This window comes from Alligator sinensis, unplaced genomic scaffold (genome assembly GCF_000455745.1).
Source record: "Alligator sinensis unplaced genomic scaffold, ASM45574v1 scaffold10_1, whole genome shotgun sequence".
NCBI classification, from domain to species: Eukaryota; Metazoa; Chordata; order Crocodylia; family Alligatoridae; genus Alligator; species Alligator sinensis.
Genome location: NW_005842169.1, coordinates 1,401,478 through 1,423,495, shown reverse-complemented (window position 1 = coordinate 1,423,495; position 22,018 = coordinate 1,401,478).

Sequence of the window (22,018 nt, the reverse complement as noted above, 5' to 3'; positions counted from 1 at the left end):
GGTCCTCCTTCCTCCCCTTTTTGAAGATGGGAACCATGTTGGCCCTCTTCCAGTCCTCCGGCACCTCTCCAGAGCACCACGAGTGCTCATAAAGCTGCACCAGGGGACTTGCAATGACCCCGGCCAGTTCCTTTAGAACTCTAGGGTGGAGATCATCTGGACTGGCTGGCTTAAAAATGTCCAGCCCCTCCAGCAGCTCCCTAACTAGATCTCCACTTACCCTGGGCTCAGGTGTGCCTCCCTCAGGGCCCGACGGGGGCCTAGCAGGGAGGTGGCAGTTCTGGTCCTTACTGAGGAAGACAGAGGCAAAGAAATCATTAAATATGTTGGCTTTGTCATCTGGCGTGACAACCAGATTCCCTGTCGCATCCTGCAAGGGCCCCATATTACCCGGGGCCTTCTTTTTACTCCCTTTTTACTCCCTATTCAACGCTACCACAGTTTTAGTTGCCTGATGGCAATTAAGGTCTTGTATGCCATACTGAAAAAATATTCTCCAATAACAAATCCTTTAGCTATGATTTTCAACAGAGGCACATGTATTTTCCATGTTGAGAGAGGGAGGAAAATTACACATTTTTTATGATGAAGGAACACAAAAAAGAATGTATAGGCAGAATCACCCTCCTGTTAACGATTATACTTTTCAAGATTTTTCAAATGAAATGAAATTGTGTTTTAAACCATTTTGCCATCCCATTGGTAGTAGTAAAATTATAGCTACTGAGAATGCCTTTTTTATTAATACTTTGAAATTGCTCATTGATTTGAGAAGAAACACTAATATTTCTTCATTATTCATTGTTCTTTTCAAACAGGAAGGTGATTCAGGGAGACCTTGACAGGCTCAGGAAATGGGTGGATGAGAAACTGATGGTGTTTAACACCAAAAAATGCAAGGATCTCCACCTTGGGAGGAAAACCCTCCAGCATGCTTATAGGCTCGGCAGTGCTACACTGGCTAACACTATGGACAAAAAGGACTTGGGGGTCATGACTGACCACAAGATAAACATGAGCCTTCAATGTGATGCTGCAGCTAGTAAAGCAAGCAAAACGCTGGCTTGCATCCATAGATGCTTCTCAAGCAAATCCTGGGACATCATTCTCCCATTGTACTCGGCCTTGGTGAGGCTGCAGCTGGAGTACTGCATCCAGTTTTGGGCTCCACAATTCAAAAAGGATGTGGAGAAGCTTGAGAGAGTGCAGAGGAGAGCCATGTGCATGATCAAGGGTCAGGAAAACAGACCTTATGATAAAAGGCTGAGAGCCATAGGACTCTTCAGCCTGGAAAAGCACAGGCTCAGGGGTGATTTGGTGTCCACCTATAAGTTTATCAGAGGTGCTCACCAGGATCTGGGGGAACATCTGTTTGCCAGAGTGCCCCAAGGGATGACAAGGTTGAATGGTCACAAACTCCACTGTGACCAGTTCAGGCTTCACATAAGGAAGAACTTCTTTACTGTCCGAGCCCCCAGGTTTGGAATAGATTGCCACTGGAGGTGGTTCAAGCACCCACTTTGAATGCCTTCAAGAGACAATTGGATGTTTATCTTGCTGGGATCCTGTGACCCCTGCTGACTTCCTGCCCCTGGGGTAGGGGCTGGATTCGATGATCTTCTGAGGTCCCTTCCAGCCCTAATGTCTATGAAATCTATGAAATCTTTACAAAGTTTATTCTTGTCTAAACACAGAAGACAGAATCTCCCTCTTCAGCATCAGATATAAAGCAGCCTAGGAACACAAGCAAGCTTTGACAAACAAAGGAAAATTTCCCTTTTATCACCTCTCAACAAACTTTGGTGTGTTTTAGGTCCTTTGTCCTACAGTGTTAAAAATAACACTGTATTCACTTGGCTCTGCACGTCTGTTATACCACATGTGACTCCTGCTATCATTTTATCCCAGACATGAGGAAGTCTAGGCCTCATTTCAGCAAAACATTTAAACACATACTTAAATTCATTTCTATTCATCAAAGGATTTAGGACTCCAGACACAAAAAAATTACAGACCATTTTAGCCTGAACCATTAAAACATGTGATTTGTTTTAAGCATATGAATAATTCCATTGACTTTAAGTGTTTTGGAAGATTGACCTACCCTTCATGAACTTAAAGGTCATAAGGGCAGAAGGTTTTTCCATGATTAGTACAAGTATCACACAGTGGGCATGTCTGATAAACATGACATGCAATGGTATCATTTGCAGCAATGGTATCATTTGCTGCACACTAACTGAAATAACTGTGCAGTATGGGCACATGTCTACACATGCATGCCTATACTGCACAGTAAATATAGCAATTTATGCTGGTTTGAGCATAAGTTTGATACCTGCATCATGCCCAATTAGTTACTGCACAGTAACACATGTATAGATGCCTTACTGTGCAGTAACACTGTGTGTGTGGACTGACCACAGGTGGCTCATCTGGGGGGTGGGGGAGCTGGCTCCCTGCCACTGCGTACACTGCCAGGTGGGGAGGGGTGGCACGTGCATCCCAGATCTGTGCACAGGGTAGGGATGGGGGCAGGCTGCCCACTGTGGGCTTGGGCTCCCCACTCTGCTGCCTTCCCCCCAGGGCCTGTGCAGTCCAGCAGGTGGGACCTGGCACAGCAGTGCTGGGCAGGAAAGTTCCTTGCCACTGCAAGCCCTGCACCACCCTGGCAAAGCATTCCCTGCTTACCTGGTAGCAGCGGAGGGTGGTGGCAGTGTTGTGCCACTTGATGCTGCCAGGTGGACAGGGGGCGCCTTGCCACAGTGGTGCAGAGCTCTCAGTGGTGGCACTAAGTTTCCCCACTCAGCCTCACTCTGCCCTGCTGTGCCAGGTCCCACCTGCTGGGCAATGGAGACCCAGGGGCAGGGTAGCAGGGCAGGGAGCACCTGTCCCACCCCCCACGGGCTCCACTCCAGCCGTACTGCTCATGGAGGAAAGGGAGATAGGCTCCACACTCCACTGCTACAGCCACTGCCTCCCTGAGGCAGTAGCCAAGCCTTGGGCACTGCTGTGGGGGGGCGGGGGGCTGTGGACCCAGCTACTTGGCACCATAGCCCTGGCAGTTGGAGGCCCCCTTTGGCAGCACTGGGGGAGTGAGGGGGGCTAAGGTGGGCAGTGAGCAGCACCAGTATGGCCAGGCGGGGCTGTGGGTGGGGAGTTGGGGGGCAGTGGCAGGGCTGGGGGGCTATGTCTTGGGAGTGAGGGGCCTGGACCTATGTCCTGGTGAGCAACAGGGGCAGAGGGAGCTCTGATTTTCCATGATAAAAAACACAAAATGAAATACCAAAACTAGGGTTAGGTAAATGTAAATACCAATCTCTGCAGACATTCATGGGGTTTAAATCAAGCCTGATCTAAGTTAGTTCACCTGAGTAGATGACATAACTTAGATTGGGAACAGGTTAACTTGATGTATCAAGCACATTTGGAGTGCAGCCTCAGGGATGGGAAAGCCGTGTTGTTCATTCCAGCCCAGAGGCTAAGCCCTTCATGCCTGAAGGGTGGATATGAAGAGGATGGAGCTACACTGATCTTACTGGTGGCAGATGGCAGAACAAGGAGCAATGGTATCAAGTTGGAGCAAGGGAGTTTTAGGTTAGATATTAGGAAAAAAATTCTCACAAGGAGGGTAGTAAAGCACTGGAACAAGTTACCCAGAGAGGTTGTGGAATCTCCATCTTGGAGGTTTTTAAGACCCGGATAAATAAAGCCTTGGCTGGGATGAAACAGCTGAAGATGGTCCTGCTTTGAGCAGGGGGTTGGACTAGATGACCTTTTAAGGTCCCTTCCAACCCTAATTTTCTATGATTCTAGATTCTATACCTTTAGAGGCCCATCCAGGTTTTTCTGAAGCATGTCTATACAGAACAAGACAACACTATACAGAGATACCTTAAGATACTTTCACAAGTGCTATCTCTTAAATTGGAGGGAGTATAACCATGTTAAAAATGGTGTTACCTGCAGACTAATTAGTTGTTCTTAGAAAAAGGACTATCATCTTGAGCATACACTCAGGTAAATTTTCCCTTGGTTATTTACCTTTCTAGATGAAGGTTTTTCATCTTATATCCAGCCAAATTTGGATGAAAAATATATGGTCAAGGGGACACAGTGAAAGAAAAGTGTAAAAACGATTTTTCAAAAGCTTTACAAAATACATATTTGACGTTATTCACTTGTAAATACATATTCACATGCATATCTGAAGAAAGTTAAAAGTGAGTCATACAAATCTCCATTAAATCAAAAATAAGGGTCACATTTACGATTTATGTGAAAATGAAATATTCACAAATCATTTTTTGCAAAATTTTCCCAGCTCTAGTCATTACTGTCCAGTTCGAATTTTGCAACAGCTTGCAACAAAGTGTGATAGTATTCTGCCTATCCCTTTAACTATCCTTATGGTAGTGCAGTTTCTCTTCATTGCTTTTCCACAAAAAATATTTTCAAATTGTATAACAGTTGAAGAAATATATTCTGCTTTAGGGATTGAACTAGAATGCAGTGATCACCTTCAATTTCTCTCCTCTCCCATTACTGTCAGGGATATCCTCTGAGTTTACACTGTGTTCAGTTTCAGCCATTTTCTACTTTTACTTTATGGACACTGATGTTTCATTTAAAGTGTCTGTCTTTGTTTCACCCATATAACTGTTGTGGAATAGTCTAATCTAAAGGTTTTTCATAGTGATCTATTGCAGTTAAATTTGGGGGGGGGGTCATATTTTCTCTTCACAGTACCTTGCATATCACTATTTTAAGCTCAGTTTCTAATGTTTTAGACATCAGTTTCTGTGAATGTTGGTATGGGAATATTGTTGATTGTGAAAGAACTAGGTCTCTCATCCTACTCAGGGATTTTCTGTGTCACTAAATATATCTATGCATTACTCATACATAGCCCTCGGATGTAAATTTTAACTCTCTAGAGTGTGATGCTATGTTTGCTACATTGCATTGGAAACAACACCATGCACATACACATTGGGTTTGTTTTCACTAGGGTGAGGTAGAGAAGTTACACTTATTGCATGGTAGGAATGCAGAAGACCCTCCACAGTTATAACTGAACAGATGGCCAGGGCACATAAAGCACTGTAAAAATGGCAGATCCCACTCTAAGATATCACTGGATGGATGTTGTATCAGACTCCTAAAAAAAATTGTTTTTACACTTTTCTTTCACTGTGCCCCCTTGACCATATATTTTTCATCCAAATTTGGCTGGATATAAGAGATGAAAGAAAGGTAAATAACCAAGGGAAAATTTACCTGAGTGTATGCTCAAGATGATAGTCCTTTTTCTAAGAACAACTAATTAGTCTGCAGGTAACACCATTTTTAACATGGTTATACTCCCTCCAATTTAAGAGATAGCACTTGTGAAAGTATCTTAAGGTATCTCTGTATAGTGTTGTCTTGTTCTGTATAGACATGCTTCAGAAAAACCTGGATGGGCCTCTAAAGGTATAGAATCTAGAATCATAGAAAATTAGGGTTGGAAGGGATCTTAGAAGGTCATCTAGTTCAACCCCCTGCTCAAAGCAGGACCATCTTCAGCTGTTTCATCCCAGTCAAGGCTTTATCTATCCGGGTCTGTGCTGTAGGGTAGAGCACCACAATGAACAGCTGTACCAGCTCCCATCTTGACTTATGGCAGGTTGCATTCCGCTGGCAACCCATAGGGCTTTGCAGCACCCTACTCATCCACCCCCCCAGGGTAGTATTCTAGCCTCAGCCAGATTTACTGTGGACAGCCTGTGCAGCAGCCCCTCCCCACCTTGCCTCAGGCTGTCACTGTCACTTAGGATCTGTCTTCTTATGTCACTTGTTCTAATGCCCTAGAATGCAGGGAATAGATCTGTGTGTGTGCAAGTTGTGCAGGTTGTCATGAGTCTCTTCACACTGTTAAGTACAGCATCAAGCTTTTTAATTCAACAACTTCTGGACCATACAGGAGCACTGTAAGCTGCTGGGGCATATAGCATGGCAAGTGAGGTAGTTCTGAGAACTTTGAAGTTGGCACCCCATGTCTCACTAGCTAAATGTCCTAAGGCAGCTACCCATGCAGAGACTTTACTGCTGACCTTCTGAATGTGATGTTGATATGTGAGGGAACAGTCTAATATGATTCCTTGATAGTTTGGACTATGCTCATAGGAAAGGATGTGGTTGCCTACTCTGATATTCAGCATGTTTTTGGCTTGATGATTACCCAGGTGGAAGAGTGATGATACTGATTTATTGATGCTCCCCACTGACCTTTTGCCTTGCAAACACTTCCTCCTACCCGTCTCCTGTGCCACTTATCTAGCATGAAACAAAGGTGCTAGGGTTGTTACCCTCTACTGTTGGTGAGGGCTTATCAGTCTGTGTTACATTGAAGAGGACCATAAATTTGGGTAATTGAAAGCTGACGGCTCCATCCCTCAAGGTCACATTGCTTTCCTGAGAGAGGCCAGCATGTTTACCTAGATCCACCTGATGCAAAACCTAATCCAAACAGATCCTGATATACACTGAAAGCTTTTTTATTGAGCCCCACAGGCCAGGTGTAACCAACAGGTGGAAATGAACATTTTTGCTGGCAATTCTCTGGGAACCATTTGGCAGAGTAGCTACAAGTGAGCACCACTGTAAGTAAGGTGTAGCAGGAAACAAGAACTCACCCTAACAACGTACTCCCTCTCATTCCCTTCCTCATTTTCCAGAGATGACTCATTCCTTCAGGCCTTGATGCTTGGGTTTCCCAGCCCACCTGGCTCCCACAGCAACATGTGTCTGGGTTTTCCCAGCTGGGAACTGGAACATGAGCATTCTGTGCCATGGTCAGGACCTGGTCATGAGGAAATGAGTAGCTTCCAGCCCAAGGCAAGGGAAAGAATCTGGACAGGTGATTCACTAGAGGTCCCTCAGTGTCTCTCTTGTCTGCAGGTTCCACATTTTTGTGTCGGAGGCCCAGTCATGAAGCCCAAGATGCTGGATCCAGAATAGTCACCTGGACACTTGCAGAACACCGGAGACATGTGCATCGATGGTGCCAGCAATAGAGGGGAACCTCATTGTGGGGCGTTAAAATGGACAGGTTGGTGACTGCTTGTACCTGTGGTGCTATGGCACTTGATCAAGCTGCCTAGGCCAAGGAATGTACTTTGAGGGTCCAAGAATGAGGTCTATGGATGGCCAGCCACTGAGGGATGCTGCATGAAACACTATGGATCTGAGAGAGTCATAATGACAGGATAAGGAATTTATGCACAAACAGAAATTGCTTGGGATCCAGCTGTGACACTCCTAAGTAGTGTTAGCATTGCATCCCATGGGGAGACTTTTGCCCTTCTGAGCTGAAGTGGTGGGACAGGCTGCTACCCTCTGCCCATGAATGAAGAGTCCTGATCCAGGGACTCCTCCCTGGGATGGTATGCCCAAGAGTTCCAAGGGAGTGAGGGGGAGGGGGAGGCTGGGTGGCACCTGAGGGGGAATACTCCACACTGTGTATTGATTGGGAGATGCTGGGGGATGGGGGGAGCCCCAAGACATGACATATGGCATGTGAGAGCTGCTGACTTTTGGTCCAAAAAGCCAGGAAGATTTCTGGTGGGGCCTGTAACAGAGCACAGAGCATGCTCGGTTACACCTCAGGACATGGGCAGCAGTTTAGCAGCCTGCAGCTGGTTATTCTCCCAATCAGGCCTAATTACCTGATTGGGAACAGGGCCCAGCTGTTCACTGTAAGAGCAGGCCACTAAGGAGCAAAACCAGCAGTCTGCTTCTAGCAGCTAGGAGAACACCACCTGGCTGGAGCTACTGCCCGTGACAGCTTGGTGGTAAGGATAGGAGCTATTGGGATGGCTGGAGGCTCCTTGTCCTGAGGAATGACCTAAAACTACACCCTGCTGGGGTTGATGTTGTGGTGGGGCTGCTTGTGGCAGGGCAGCTTTCAGGAAATGCCATGCCTGAGGCCTCCCCAATGAAGAGCAAGTATGGGGAGCCAGAAAGCCTCAGCCCCTGCTGCCTTGCAAGTGACCCCATGGAGGGGAAAGGCTAGGGGAGCACACCCCAAAGAACAAAGCAGGATCCCAGACTCAAGGTGAGTTCTGAGGTAGGGCCTCAGGTCAGAAAGGGACCTGAGGTAGTGCTCAGACTCATCGTGAGCTCTGAAGCTGCACTAAAGGATTGGGCATGAGGCTCCAGGATGGTGGGCCCCTAAGCCTTCAGGGAGATATGTGAGAATCTCCTGATCCTAGTGTGCAGGGGCTAGATGAGGGTGCACAAGGCCTTATCAAGGGGTATGGACCTGATTCTGATATGTGGGGTCTGATCCAGCCCCACACCACTCATCTGGCCCTCAGGGCCAACAAGTCCGGTCTATGTAAATAATTAGGAATGAACTTGAGATGAAACCTTCAAAGACATAAGAAAGAGCTACCATTTCCTGTCTACATGATATCTTACAGTTTATATAAAATAATGACCATTTCACTTCTGATTTTTTTGATTACAGCTATGAAGTATGATTCGGGTTCCTTTGAAGAGCTCTTCTAGGAATCTACTTGTAGACCACTTAGCTCTCTTCTTAGTCTTGTCTCTACTTATAGGCATTAGAGAAAGGAAACAGGGTGCAAAATGTTCAGAAACCAGGATTGCTGCTGCTGCTTCAGGCCTGCATACCCAGTAGGATATGAGCAATGACAAACTCAGCATCATAATTCCAAATTCAGCAGAGCTCAACAGGATTGTTCTGAACTGCTTCCAGGGACAGTTTAGAAGGTTACACTACAGATGAAGAGTTTACTAGGGATTATGGATTACCTTAAGGTCTACATTAACTATCAATGAGCATGTCTACACAAGATGTTTACTGCAGAGTTGCCTAATTAGCTCTGCAGTAAAAGTTGCACATCTGTATGTGTGTCCTTCTTAAACTGGAGTAAACTAACTCCACAGCAGAATAGTACCTATAAATACTGATAGTATCCTGCTGCATGGCTTTTTACTCTGCAGCAGCACATGCTGGCTGAGGCATGAGGGTGCTTCATTGTGGAGGCTGCCTGCCAATTCACCCTGCACTAGAGCACCCTTTTTCCCCAGTCAGCCCCTCAGCCCCCAGTGAGCTAGGGGTGGGGGTGGAGGTGGGGCATCCCTGCATTGGCTGGCTGGCTGACCCTGAGACCTCTGCCAGCTGGGGCAGCTCTGACCCAGCTCAATATTCTGAGGTGTTGGCTGCATATTCAAACAGCATGCTCAGAAGCAATAAGCACTGAAATGTATCACTTTGCATTAACTGCATGTGTAGATACACCAAGTGCAAATTTAGCCAATAAGTTATGGAACCACACACTACCTGCAGGATGTTTTGTATTTTACCTCTACTTCAAAGGGTGGGGAGGGGGATGGGGAAGGAGGGACTGGGGAAGGGGAGAATGTGTGGCTGAGGATGGAAGAAGTACATTACAAATTCTTAGGTTATAAGGTCAGAGAAGACCACTGTGATGGTTTTGTCTGACCTCCTGTGTAACAAAGGCCGATTTTTTTTCTGGCAATCTCAAGGAGTATAACAGGTTGGAAAACAAACAAACAAAAGAAAATCTTTTCAATTTTTCAGAATGATTTTTGCCCACCAGATGTTTTCATCCTACAAAATGAAATGATAGAATGTCTTAATCAAAATATGTGGCACAAATCAACTATATGATTTAAGCCTACTATAGTATTACCTTTATCAACTAGATTTGTAATATCCACAAAAAAGGATATGATTTTTAGTTGATCATGATCCAAAAAAACAATATGGATTTGAATTACATTGTCCTGCTTTAATTCTTATTTGAGTCCAGGGTCAGCCATTACATTTTACCTCAGTTCAATGTTAGACTGACAGGCTGATTGTAAATATCTAGGCCATTTAATTTACCAGTTTTAAATACTGGCACAATACCAACTTTCTTCCATTTCTCTGTAACCTTTCTAGCATTCCAAGATTTACTGAAAATCAATACTGATGGTTCAATTTATTCCTTGGCCAGTTCTTTAAAAACACTTAGATGCAAGTTATGCAGATTCACCAATTAAAAAATATCTAGTATTAAGAGTGCTATCTAACATGCTCCAGACTTACTACTATCATGTGAGATAAGTAAGTCTCTGGTTTTCTCTAAAATACAGATCTATACTATTTATTGAATACTTCTGCCTTTTTAGCATCTTTATATACAAGATTACTATCTCTATCTAGTAATGTATTCATTCTATTGTCTGGCTTCCTTCCATTCCTAATATTCTAAATCTTCCCTCCCCCAATCTTTACTGTCCTTAACTCTTCAGGTCACAGATTTCTCCTGAGAATCCTTTGGCCTCCTTTGCTAAATTTTCCATATTAGCCAGATCTTTCTATGTGTATTGATTGCTATTATCTTCCATTTTTTTTCCTTTTATATGTTAAAACTTTCACTTTCCATCATACCTATTTATTTTTTTAACTGGCGCAACCTTCTTTCTCAATTGTCTAATTATGGCTTTTGAGAGATATATTAAAATGTTTTAAGTACCCTCCAATTATCACTTCTATTTTCTGCTTAGATTCTTTTACCTAGATTGTCTCCGTTGTTTTCAGATCTGTGTTACTGGCTGTTTTAGGAAGTAAATATATGCATCTATAAGTGGCTTGGACTTTAGATTTGTTATGTCTGAACATAATATTCAAATTATTATCTTTTCTGACTAAATAAAACCCCACTTTTTAAAATCTGTGATCAGTTCCTTTTTGTCCATCAAAATGAGGTCTAATATAAAATTCTCCCATGTTCAGCTCAATATTTTTTTTGATTTATGAATTTGGCATCTAAATGTTTTAGAAAGTCCAGGGATTTGTTAACACTGGAAGCAAGAACTTTTCTGCATGTGTCACACACATTGAACTCTCCCATGAGAATGGCACTTTTTTTTTTTCCCTAGGCATTTAATATATATTAAATATATACTATTTAAGGAGTTCATCATTTTGCTTTTTCATGTGATTCAATGTTTTTTAGCAGATACCAACTAGCAACCTATTTTGTGCTTGACATAAGAACATTGGTCCATAGTCATTACAGATCATTTTCTTCTGAGTTCTCAATGACTCAGTGAGGCAATTTTTTTAACAGTGTCACTCTCCCCTTTCCATCCATTCAGTCCTTCTAAAATTGGTTATAACCATTCATTTTAACATTCCAGTCATGAAAATTACCTCTAGGATTCAGTGATTGGAATTCACTAAGTTTATTACCCAGGGTCCTATCACTGATGGGGAATTTTAAAGAATTTCACTGATGATATGAATTTTCATTCTATATAACACTATACAACAACATGCTTTTTTAATCTCTATACAACATTGTAGAGGTGAAATCACATCACACAGCTGGGTTCTAAATAATTGTGTTTATTAATTATATGCAAATGCTCAAGGCCTAATACAATGCCTACATACACACCTTCACATTTACACCCACACTTTTTCTATTTCAATTTGGTGACTTCTCAACCTAAGTCAGTTGGTGCAGACATAGTATAATTAATACTGGTGCGATTTATATCAGATGCATATACCAGTGTAGATTATTGATACTCAGAGCAGAGAGATAACTACCTCTGAGGCAGCTGCTTGCTTGCAGTAGTTGCCATTACAGGCCTTGGCACTATGTTTCAGGGCAGCTGGTCATGGCTTGTTTGTAATGAGAAAAGGACTACACAAGAATGAGATGACTAGAGCTGCAGATACATGGCTGATATATCTGTGTAAATGATGTCAATGTACTCCTGACTTTCCAAGAGTGAGGTGACCTACACTGGTGTATTTGCCATGGGTCTAGGACTCAAGAGGCTCACTGAAGTGTTCCCATGCTTGATAAATGGATACCTGCCAATTTTCAAGCACTACAGTTTTGTTTTACATATCCTTTTACCTTACCCTTTTATTATGGCAACTGGACAAACTATGTTTAGATTCCATAAAATTTAGTCATGCATTGAGGTCTAAATTTACAACTGCAAAACCTAACATAAAAATTGCTTGACTCTTTGCATTTATTAATTCTTTAAGATTGCATTTCATTTCATTTCAAGACTTCAGCCCTAATCTACCAACCTTGTCACCCTAGCCATACTCCTCATTTAACTTGAGACTGAAAGTGTACAAGATAGCCCTTACATCTTTTCTTAATGTAACATAGAGGCACACTAAAATCCTCTAAACCCTCATTGTCCTCTTTCCATTCTGCTTCTAAATATTTTTTCCCTTTTATATATATATATATATATATAGTAAAGCACATGGCATGTCCTAGTCGCATGTATAATATGCATAATATAGTCCAAAGAATTGGTAAGAAGCACCTTCTTGTTTTCTGCCTAGCACATTTTGCCATTCTATATCTGCTTATTATATAATTGTACTGACCCTATTCAAGTTGGGAAAGATCAAGATCCTTGTTAGTCACTGAGAGCAACAGAAATCCAGGCAAATATTTTACTTATTTTTGAATAACTAGGTAGTGTGGGTGTGATACAAACTGCTTTTTTGCCCATGGTAAAATAAAACACTTTCCACATACCCCAGCATGATGTATCACATAGGTGCTCATACATGGGCAGTCCATCAAATCCTTAAGAATGGTAGAGAGCCTATTAACATACTCACCTGCTCCAAATGACAAAAAAGATGTGTGTGTGTACCAGCAACAGCACCTGCGTAATTCAGAAGCTCTATTCTGAACACCTGGGCAATTATTTACCTTGTAGGCACTCAAACTCTACTTGTGGATTTTTCACGTGAAAACTCTGGGCCCAGTGTTGGTGCTCATAATTTTCCAACAAAATGTTGTTCCACTATGTTGTACTTGTGAAACTTTTCCAAAAATAATAGTGTGGTAGAGAGGTGGATTTGTAAAATTCTCTGTCAAAAAACAACATCATCAGCTGGATTTATGTCTGTACATCATTAAATGTTTCTTCTTCTGTCTTTAACAGGAAGCCATTGTCTTCCCTCAACATGCTGCCTCTTAAATACACTCTCCTCCTGTCTCTTGGAGACAGATTCTGAAGATACATTTCAAGGAAACCTTACTTCTATTAAAAGCAGAACAAAACAAAACAAAACCTTGTTTGTTCTAGTTGTTAGGAGAGTTGGATCCATATTTTTAAATATAAAAAACAAGAGGACAGCAGTTTGAATCCTGTTAAGAAATGAATTTCAGGAGCCTAGATCAGGGATTGGCAATTTCCCATGGGTTGGATCCAGCCTGCAGGTGAGGATTTTCAATGGTATTCAGTGCTGGGGGTTTCAGGTGTAAACGCTTTCCCTGTGCCTCTGTAGCGATGAGTGACAGCTGTGTCCTAGCATCTGCCTGCCCACTTGCCTCTGACCTGGATGGGTCATTCTGCCCCAAAAAAGTGGCCTATTCTTATTCTAAATCATTTCTACCAATAATTTCTAGAGAAAACAGATGAGTCCCACACCACCATACAACAGCATGCATAAAATACCGTGGTGAGGTGTAATACAATGATTCTTGGACTACACACTTAGATACCTTTGCATTTCTCACAGCTATATACAGCACGAGAGCCACCAGTGAACACAGAATCATAGAAAAGTAAGGCTGAAAGGGATCTTCAGGAAATAGTCTTGTCGAACTCTGTGCTCCAGGCAGGATCATCCGTCTCCAAGCTATCCCATACGTGATTGTCTAGCTTATTTTCTGTACTGTGACCGGGTGCCTGAAGGACCCTGCCATGGGAATACTGAGGGAGAAACAAAAGGGACAAACTTACCTCAAGGAGCAGGAGAAGCCATGGCAATCCTGGATAAGGAAAGTGCCATGTTCTGAATGGTCAGAGGAGTCAGCTGGGGCCGTGGCAGATCAAAGGGTGCCGCAGCAAACCCAACTGCCGGAGTTTGAACCTGGGAAGAGGAAAATGGCACAGCAAAAGAGAAAAAAAAAGGGAGACCATACTGGAGAGCAAAAAAAGGAACAGCTGGGTCAGACAGGCAATGAATAGAAGGCTGGCATGGTGGACCCAGCTGGGAAAAAGGAGAATTTAAGGGACACTAAGGAAGGCAAGAGTGGAGGGAACAGAGTAGTAGCAAAGAGAAGAGGAGATCTGAGAGCAGTTGAGAGAAGAGGACTGACCCAAGACTAAGGTAGAGCTCCAGACTCTCAACTTACCTGGTAAGACCCAGTGAAGAATTTGATCCAATGAAAAGAATCAACCAGCTGGTGCGTCTAGTACTGGAGGGGTGAAGAGAACCACTACAGGGACCTAGGGGAATAAGAAGGCACAGGCTGAATTACTTCCCGGAAAGGGCAGGGCTGAGAGTCAGTCTCAGTCCCAGGAGGCAAATGGGGGACCGGAAGAGAGAGAGCTGCCTTGGGACCCGTGCGGGGAAAAATGGGTCAAACAGCCACTTAGCCAAAGACCCCAGTCAAGAATCCTTTGAACAAAGGTAGGAATATTGGCCTGAGAGGCAAGTAACAATGCCCGGAACATCAGGTGTGGTGAGGGCAGGGGATGGGGATGGTGGAGCCCTGTGAAGAACCACCAGCATCCTGAGCCTATGACCATTCTCTGTTGTCTCCCAGGAGTGTCAAGACATATCTCCCATAACATCAAAGGCATGGCAGGAGATCCTTCCAATGACAAGACACTACCAGTTCAGTTGGGAGGCGACGTGGCTCCAGGCAGCACAACATTCACCTCTTACATGGACAAACAACCCTATGACATAACTACATCACATATCACCCCAGAACTCAAGAACACCCTGTGGACTTTGACCTTTTTTTCAGTGTAGTCATACTCTTCAACAGTGGTTATTGACTCTTCCTGGCTCAGAAGTAACAAGATTGAGCAAGTAATATTTTATGGAGAATACAATACTTTGCTACCCCTGTCTACTTCAGTTTTAACCTTTGTAGTTTCCCGTGGCCATGAATAATACTAGAAGTTCTCACAGGTAACATGTTGCCCTCAAATCACAGCTTAAGTAACTCTGTTCTACTGTGTTAGGCTCAAACTAGACAATTGTTTCATAATTACTTAACTGGTGATTAGACAATAGTGAAGATGTAGCTCTTGGTTCAGATCTGCATCAGGAGTGGATTTTTTGCCCTACTATGTTGATCAATTGACTAGACTGCGTTGTTAATCATTTTTTTTTTATTTCTGAGTGCATTTTGCCCTGAAGGAAAGCATGATTACATGAGCTTAATTGTATTTTGGGGGTTATAGGAAAACTTAATATAAAAGTGTAGGAAATGAAAGTACAGTTCCCTCATATTAGATGTCAGTTTTTCCCATTTGAGAAAATACATTAGAAAAGATCTACCTCATACAAAACAAGAGAAACTTTTAAGATCAGCCCATTTGGACCAGGCTAAAATAACAAGTTTATCATTTCTGCTATTGGACATGGTTATTCAGTAGTACTCTGAAGCTCATCATAAGTAGAGAGAGATAACTGGTTTGGTTTAGAAACTGGAATCAAAATAGTAGGTTTTTTTATTGTTCCATTCCCAAGATGACTTCAGAGTATATTACACAGCAAATAGTAGAGGTCATTTTAAAACACACACCAGAAAAGGATTCAGAAAAGGATGGCTATAACTACCCAGCATCTATAAAGAGCCTGATGTCTTTTCTTCATTCATTCCTACTCAGACAGACACAGACACACATACACATAAAATTAGGCCTCATACCCACTATGCACCCTGACAGTTGAATTGCAATAACTGAAATTCACATCAAATCAATGCAAATGTTATTATGCTGTGTGTTCCTTTTTGCTTGTTCCAGCTGAATGGATTGTTGAGCTACTGCAGAGAGAAGCAATGTATTTTGGTTTGCATTCAGGGGCCATGGATTACCAACTGACAGAGTCATTAAAACAATTCCTAAGGAGAAAAAAAAAAAGTACATTCGACATTAACATTAATCTTACTCTCACAAAAAAAATAACCCCCCCCCCCCCCCCCCCAATTAATTTAGCCACAGGCTCTGACTGCATATTTACATATCTGGACTATACGACACAACATAAGATGAAGAACAAAAGAAAGAAAGGCAGACAGACTTTTGACTTTTATGAACATTTATTAAGGGAAAAAGGCGGAGAAATACAACAAAGGATGGTCCACACGGGAGCCCAGGTACAACAGACAGAGCCTGCAAGGCCTGCCCTCACAGTCTACAAACAAAAACATCAAACCACTAAGACCCCTGCTGTTACCCCAGGAAGGGGTGAGCACTATCAGAGTATGAGGACCAAACGGCCACTCTCGATGCTGCAGAGCACCCCCTGAATAACTCAACGCACCTGGAAGGTGGGTACTATCCACTGGAGGACTCATGTTTGAATTCCAGTGATGGGCACACCTGGATCAAGAAGTGAAAGAGCCACAGGGTGTCATCAGAACCAGCTCCAGTGAATCGGTTCCTGTGGCTTTTGAGGATGGCCATCATGGCCTGCCCAACCAGACTGTTGGTCAGGCAGATGACACCCTCTTCAGCTCCCCGTTATGGAAAGGAAAACAAATAGGTGGTCTCTGAGCGGTCCACATCCAGTGCCTGAAATGAAGTGTTGAGGAAAGAAAAGACCAGTGGCCCTGGCCTCCCTCAGCTGTAGGCAGATAGAGAATGGCTCAAGGGAGCCAATGGCACCCGTCCCAGAAAAAATCCACAAGCAGTCTCTGGAGCTTCTCAAGTAAGTCCAGCTGGTTTGGCGGGGGGGGGAGGGGCAACACAGCACACCAGTTCCATAATGTTGTGGCTGCCAAGCTGTTCATAATGAGGACCCACCCATGGTAGGAGAGGCCAGGCAGACACCAACACCATTGCCGCCACAAGCATGACTCCACCACATGGCTGAGGCCCTCCCAATTTTGGGCAGGGAAGACCAATGGTCTAAGAACCCCCCCCCCCCAAGGGGCTTAGCACACTTGCAATGCCAGGTGAGACCTGTGGGCAGGTCTGGGGGGGGGGGGAAGGTTAGCCCAAACACTGAGAAGCAGGGTGTTGCTCTTAGTCCTGTTGATGCCAGCCAAAGAGATGTTCTCATAAGCACTCTGACAGTCAACCAATGACCGGACATCACCCTGGGTACTAAGGAGGATGGTCACATCATCTGCATATGCCATCAGCCTGATCAGCAGGCTGTCAACCAAGCCAGAGGCCAATGGAAGGGTGAGGCCGTTCAGGTGCTATTGCAGCGCATGGAGCAGGGGCTCAATGTCCAGGGTGTAGAGCATTCCCAAAAGGGGACAGGCCTGGTGAATGCCCTTATGGGCTGGGAAAGGGTCACAGTGCATGCTGTTCACTTTCAAAAGTTTGTAAATGTCTCGATACAAGACCCAGAGGGAGGAGGTAAAAACAGGACCAAAGTTAAAAGCCTCTAGGGTCCAAAAAAGGGAGTTGTGGCCAACCCTAGAAAAGGGCTTCTCTTGGTCACAGGAAATTAGCCTGATATTCAGTCTGAAGAGGTCCGCAGCCATCAACTGATCATGAAGCAGGAAGAGATTGTCCTGGATGGTTCCGCCTGGCATGCAGTATCTCTGTTTAGGACTGATGACCAAGGCTATGATGGTATGCAGCCAATTGGGCAAGGCTTTGGCCAAAATATTATAGTTGGCATACAAAAGGGATGCTGCCTGCCAGTTCTTAATGCAACCAAGGTTCCCTGTCTTAGGTAGCAGGGTGAGAACCTCCCAGTGACAGCTGACAGGCTTATTAGCAAGGCTATCATGGAATACGTGCAAAAGGCAGGGGCCAATAAGGGGCCAGAAGGTCTTATAAAACTCATCGGGCAACCTGTCAAGACCTGGGGCTGTGCCTGAGGTGAGGCCTCCCACCACAGTTGTGAGTTCTTCTAAGGACAACTCTCACTCAAGGTCATTGGCTGCCAATGGGCAGAGCATAGGGAGGCTGTTGTGTAAATCCCTACTGAACTCTAGGCAGAGAGGTTGAGCTGCAAACAGATCCTGATAAATTGTGATGGCATGACATCAGATCTCAACAGAATCCAAGAGTATCCAGCCATCTGGGGTCTTGAAATGGTCAATGACTTTTCACATCACCCACTGCCTTTCTAGATTGAAAAAGAAATGAGTCGAGGCATCACCCTCTTCCAGCTCTTGGCAGCAGGACCCAAACCTCATGCCCTGGGCTTCACACACTGGCAGATCCTGGAGTTGCTTCTTCCTCACCTTAAGGCTTTCAAATAGCTCCATCTCACCACCAGCATCACGCAGGGATGCCTTGATCGCCGTCACATCCTCCTCCAGCCCCAAGACACAGCGACGGATCTCAATTGTTGACAGCTGTATGTGTTGATTCATAGATTCATAGATTGTAGAGTCAGAAGGGACCACAATGGATCGTCATGTCCATGACCCCCTGCCCCTGGCAGAAAAGAGAACCGAGGTCAGACGACCCCAGCCAGGTGACTATCAAGCCTCCTCTTGAAGACCTCCAAGTTAGGTGATAGCACTACCTCTCTTGGAAGCCCATTCCAGATTCTAGCCACCCTTACTGTAAAAAAAATCTTTCTAATGTTTAACCTAAATCTACTCTCCACTAGTTTGCTCCCATTAATCCTAGTTTCTCCCTGGGGCGCTCTGGTAAATAGCGCATCACCAATTCCCTGTTGTCCTCCCTTGATAAACTTATAGGTGGCTACAAGGTCTCCCTTCAGATGTCTCTTGTGAAGGCTGATGATATCCAGATCTCTCAGTCTCCCCTCATAGGTTCTTTCACGGATGCCACTAATCATTGCTGGCCGAAGTCTCTGATTTATGCCTTTCCCACATCCCACCATTGCTTCCAAGAAGAAAAGGTGGCTCTTGCAGTCTCCCATGTCCACCATAAATGCTTGGCAATGCTTGGTGATATACAAAAAGTTAAGGCATGCCATGGCAAGCCCACTGGCATTCACCTTCAGTCAAGTGTACTGTCTTGCAACAGCATGCAAATGGTGCCAGATGTCAATGAGGTCCACTGCCTTCCAAGCAGTTCACAGCTGTTAGGCTGAGGATGGATGGGGTCAAGTCACTCATTGACTGTGTAATTAAATCCCTGCTCAGGAGGAGAAGGTCATCACCATCAGCTGCGGCCTGCAAAAGGTCAGCCAGGGTCTCAAAAAAAGTCAATCTGTTCCCGCCTGGCAATGGGCACATAGATGTTAATTAAAAGGAGATGATGTTGTGCCAAAGAGATGCAAACAGTAAGCAGGCAGCCAGGGATGACCTCTTGGGCTACCACCAAGTCAGGCATCAGCTGAGGTGACAAGAGGATCATGACCCCTGTTCTAAGGAAGGTGCCATGACTCAGGAACATATGGCCCCTCCAGGCAACATGTCAGTCAGCCTGATTGGCAACATCAATGTGTGTTTCTTACAGAAAAGTGACATCCAGCTGCTTCTGATGCAGGAAATCACAGAGACCCATAAACTTCACAGACTCTCTGCAACCATTGACATTGAGAGAACTAAAGTATGTGGCAGCTATGCATAAAGGGTATAGAAAGAGAGACAGGCAAAGTCAAAAACGAAAAAGTGAACTTGCTAAATGGGTACTTTGCATCAGTATTTCACCAGTCCCATGGGACAGCCCTTCCCACTGTGGGTCAGGGAGGCCCAGGTGAGGGAGATTCCTTGCCCTCCATTGAAGCTGACCTCGTGAAGGAACACCTTGACAGGCTGGATACCTTCAAGTCAGCTGGCCCTGATGGGTTACAGCCAAGGGTACTCAGGAAGCTGGAAAGCATCATAGCTCAGCCCCTGGCATGGATCTCTGAGAGCTCTTGGTGCTCTGGTGAAGTCCCTGAAGATTGGAAGAGGGCCAATGTTGTGCCTATCTTCAAGAAAGGAAGGAAAGTAGATCCAGCAAACTACACACCCATCAGTCTGACCTCTATCCTGGGGAAGGTCTTGGAAAAGATTGTCAGAGAGGTCATCCTTAACAGCCTAGCTGAAGGCAATATCCTGAGGGATACCCAGCATGGGTTTGTTGTGGGTAGGTCTTGCTTGACTAATCTCATTTCCTTTTATGACCAGGTGATCTATCACCTGGACAAGGGGGAAGAGACCGACGTTGTATATCGTGTCTTTAAAAAAGCCTTTGATCTGGTATCCCACGATCACCTCTTGGCTAAACTGGTTAACTGCAGCCTCAACCTCACCATGATCTGCTGGCTGGGGAATTGGCTCTGTGGTAGGACTGGCTAACTGCGGCCTTGACGTCACCACGATCCACTGGCTGGGGAACTGGCTCTGCGGTAGGACCCAGAGGGTGGTGGTCGACGAGAGCCAATCATCTTGGTGCGCCATCACCAGTGGGGTCCCTTAAGGCTCTGTCCTAAGGCCTATACTATTTAACATCTTCATCAACGATGTGAACATTGGTGTCAGAGTGGACTGGCCAAGTTTGCTAAATGACACCAAACTCTGGGGTAAAGCATCCACACCTGAGAACAGGAGGATGATCCAGGCAGATATTGACAGGCTCAGGAAATGGGTGGACGAGAACCTGAAGGTGTTCAACCCCCAAAAATGCAGGTTCTCCACCTTGGGAGGAAAAACCTGCAGCATGCTTATAGGGTCAGCAGTGCTACACTGGTTAGCACTACATTTGAAAGGGACTTGGGGGTCATGATTGACCACAAAATGAACATGAGCCTTCAATGCAATGCGGTGGCTAGTAAAGTGAACAAAACGCTGGCTTGCATCCATAGATGCTTCTCAAGCAAATCCCGAGACGTCATGCTCCCATTGTACTCAGCCTTGGTTAGGCTGCAGCTGGAGTACTGCATCCAGTTTTGGGCTCCACAATTCAAAAAGGATTTGGAGAAGCTTGAGAGGGTGCAGAGGAGAGCCACGTACATGATCAAGGGTCAGGAAAACAGACCTTATGATGAGAGGCTAAGAGCCATGGAACTCTTCAGCCTGGAAAAACGCAGGCTCAGGGGTGATCTGGTGGCCACCTATAAGTTTATCAGGGATGCTCATCAGGATCTGGGGTAATGTCTGTTCACCAGAGCACCCCAAGGAATGACAAGATTGAATGGTCACAAACTCCACCATGACCGATCCAGGCTGGACATAAGAAAGAACTTCAGTGTCTGAGCCCCCAAGTTTTGGAATAGACTGCTGCCGGAGGTGGTTCAAGCACCCATTTTGAATGCCTTCAAGACACATTTGGATGCTTATCTTGCTGGGATCCTATGATCCCTGCTGACTTCCTGCCCTGGGGCAGTGGACTGGACTCGACGATCCTCTGCAGTCCCTTAAAGCCCAAATGTCTATGAAATGTATGAAAAGAACAGAGAGAAGCACCAGAGAGGAGAAAGCATGCAGGACAGGGGAAGAACAGGCCTACAGCTCGCCGGCTGGAGCTTCCTGCAACAGGCATCCAACATGAGTCACCAATGTGATGAAGTAATAAGTAAAGCTTACCACACTCTTTCTTTCTTGCATATGTAGGTTCATCACAAACAGGTCTCGGGGGATGATACTTTCCTCTGTGCAGCATTGGTCAGGCCGCAGCTGGAGTACTGCATCCAGTTTTGGGTGCCACACTTCAAGTTGGATGTAGATAACCTGAAAAGGGTTCAGAGGAGGGTCACCTGTCTGGTCAAAGGCCTACAGGAAAAACCCTATGAGGACTGATTGAGGAATTTGAATCTCTTCAGCCTCTGTAAGAGAAGGCTGAGAGGTGATCTTGTGGCCATCTACAAACTCAGGGGGGGACAGCAGGAAATAATGGATACAATGTTTACCAGGGGACCCATTGGGGTAACTAGAAACAATGGCCACGAAGTGAAGGAGAGCAAATTTAGATTGGACATCAGGAAAAAAATTCTTTACAGTGAGGGCTGCCAAAATATGGAATACGCTTCCAAAGGAGGTAGTGCTGTCCCCTTCCCTGGAGGTATTTAAGAGGAGATTGGACAAACACCTGGCTGGGGTCATCTGAC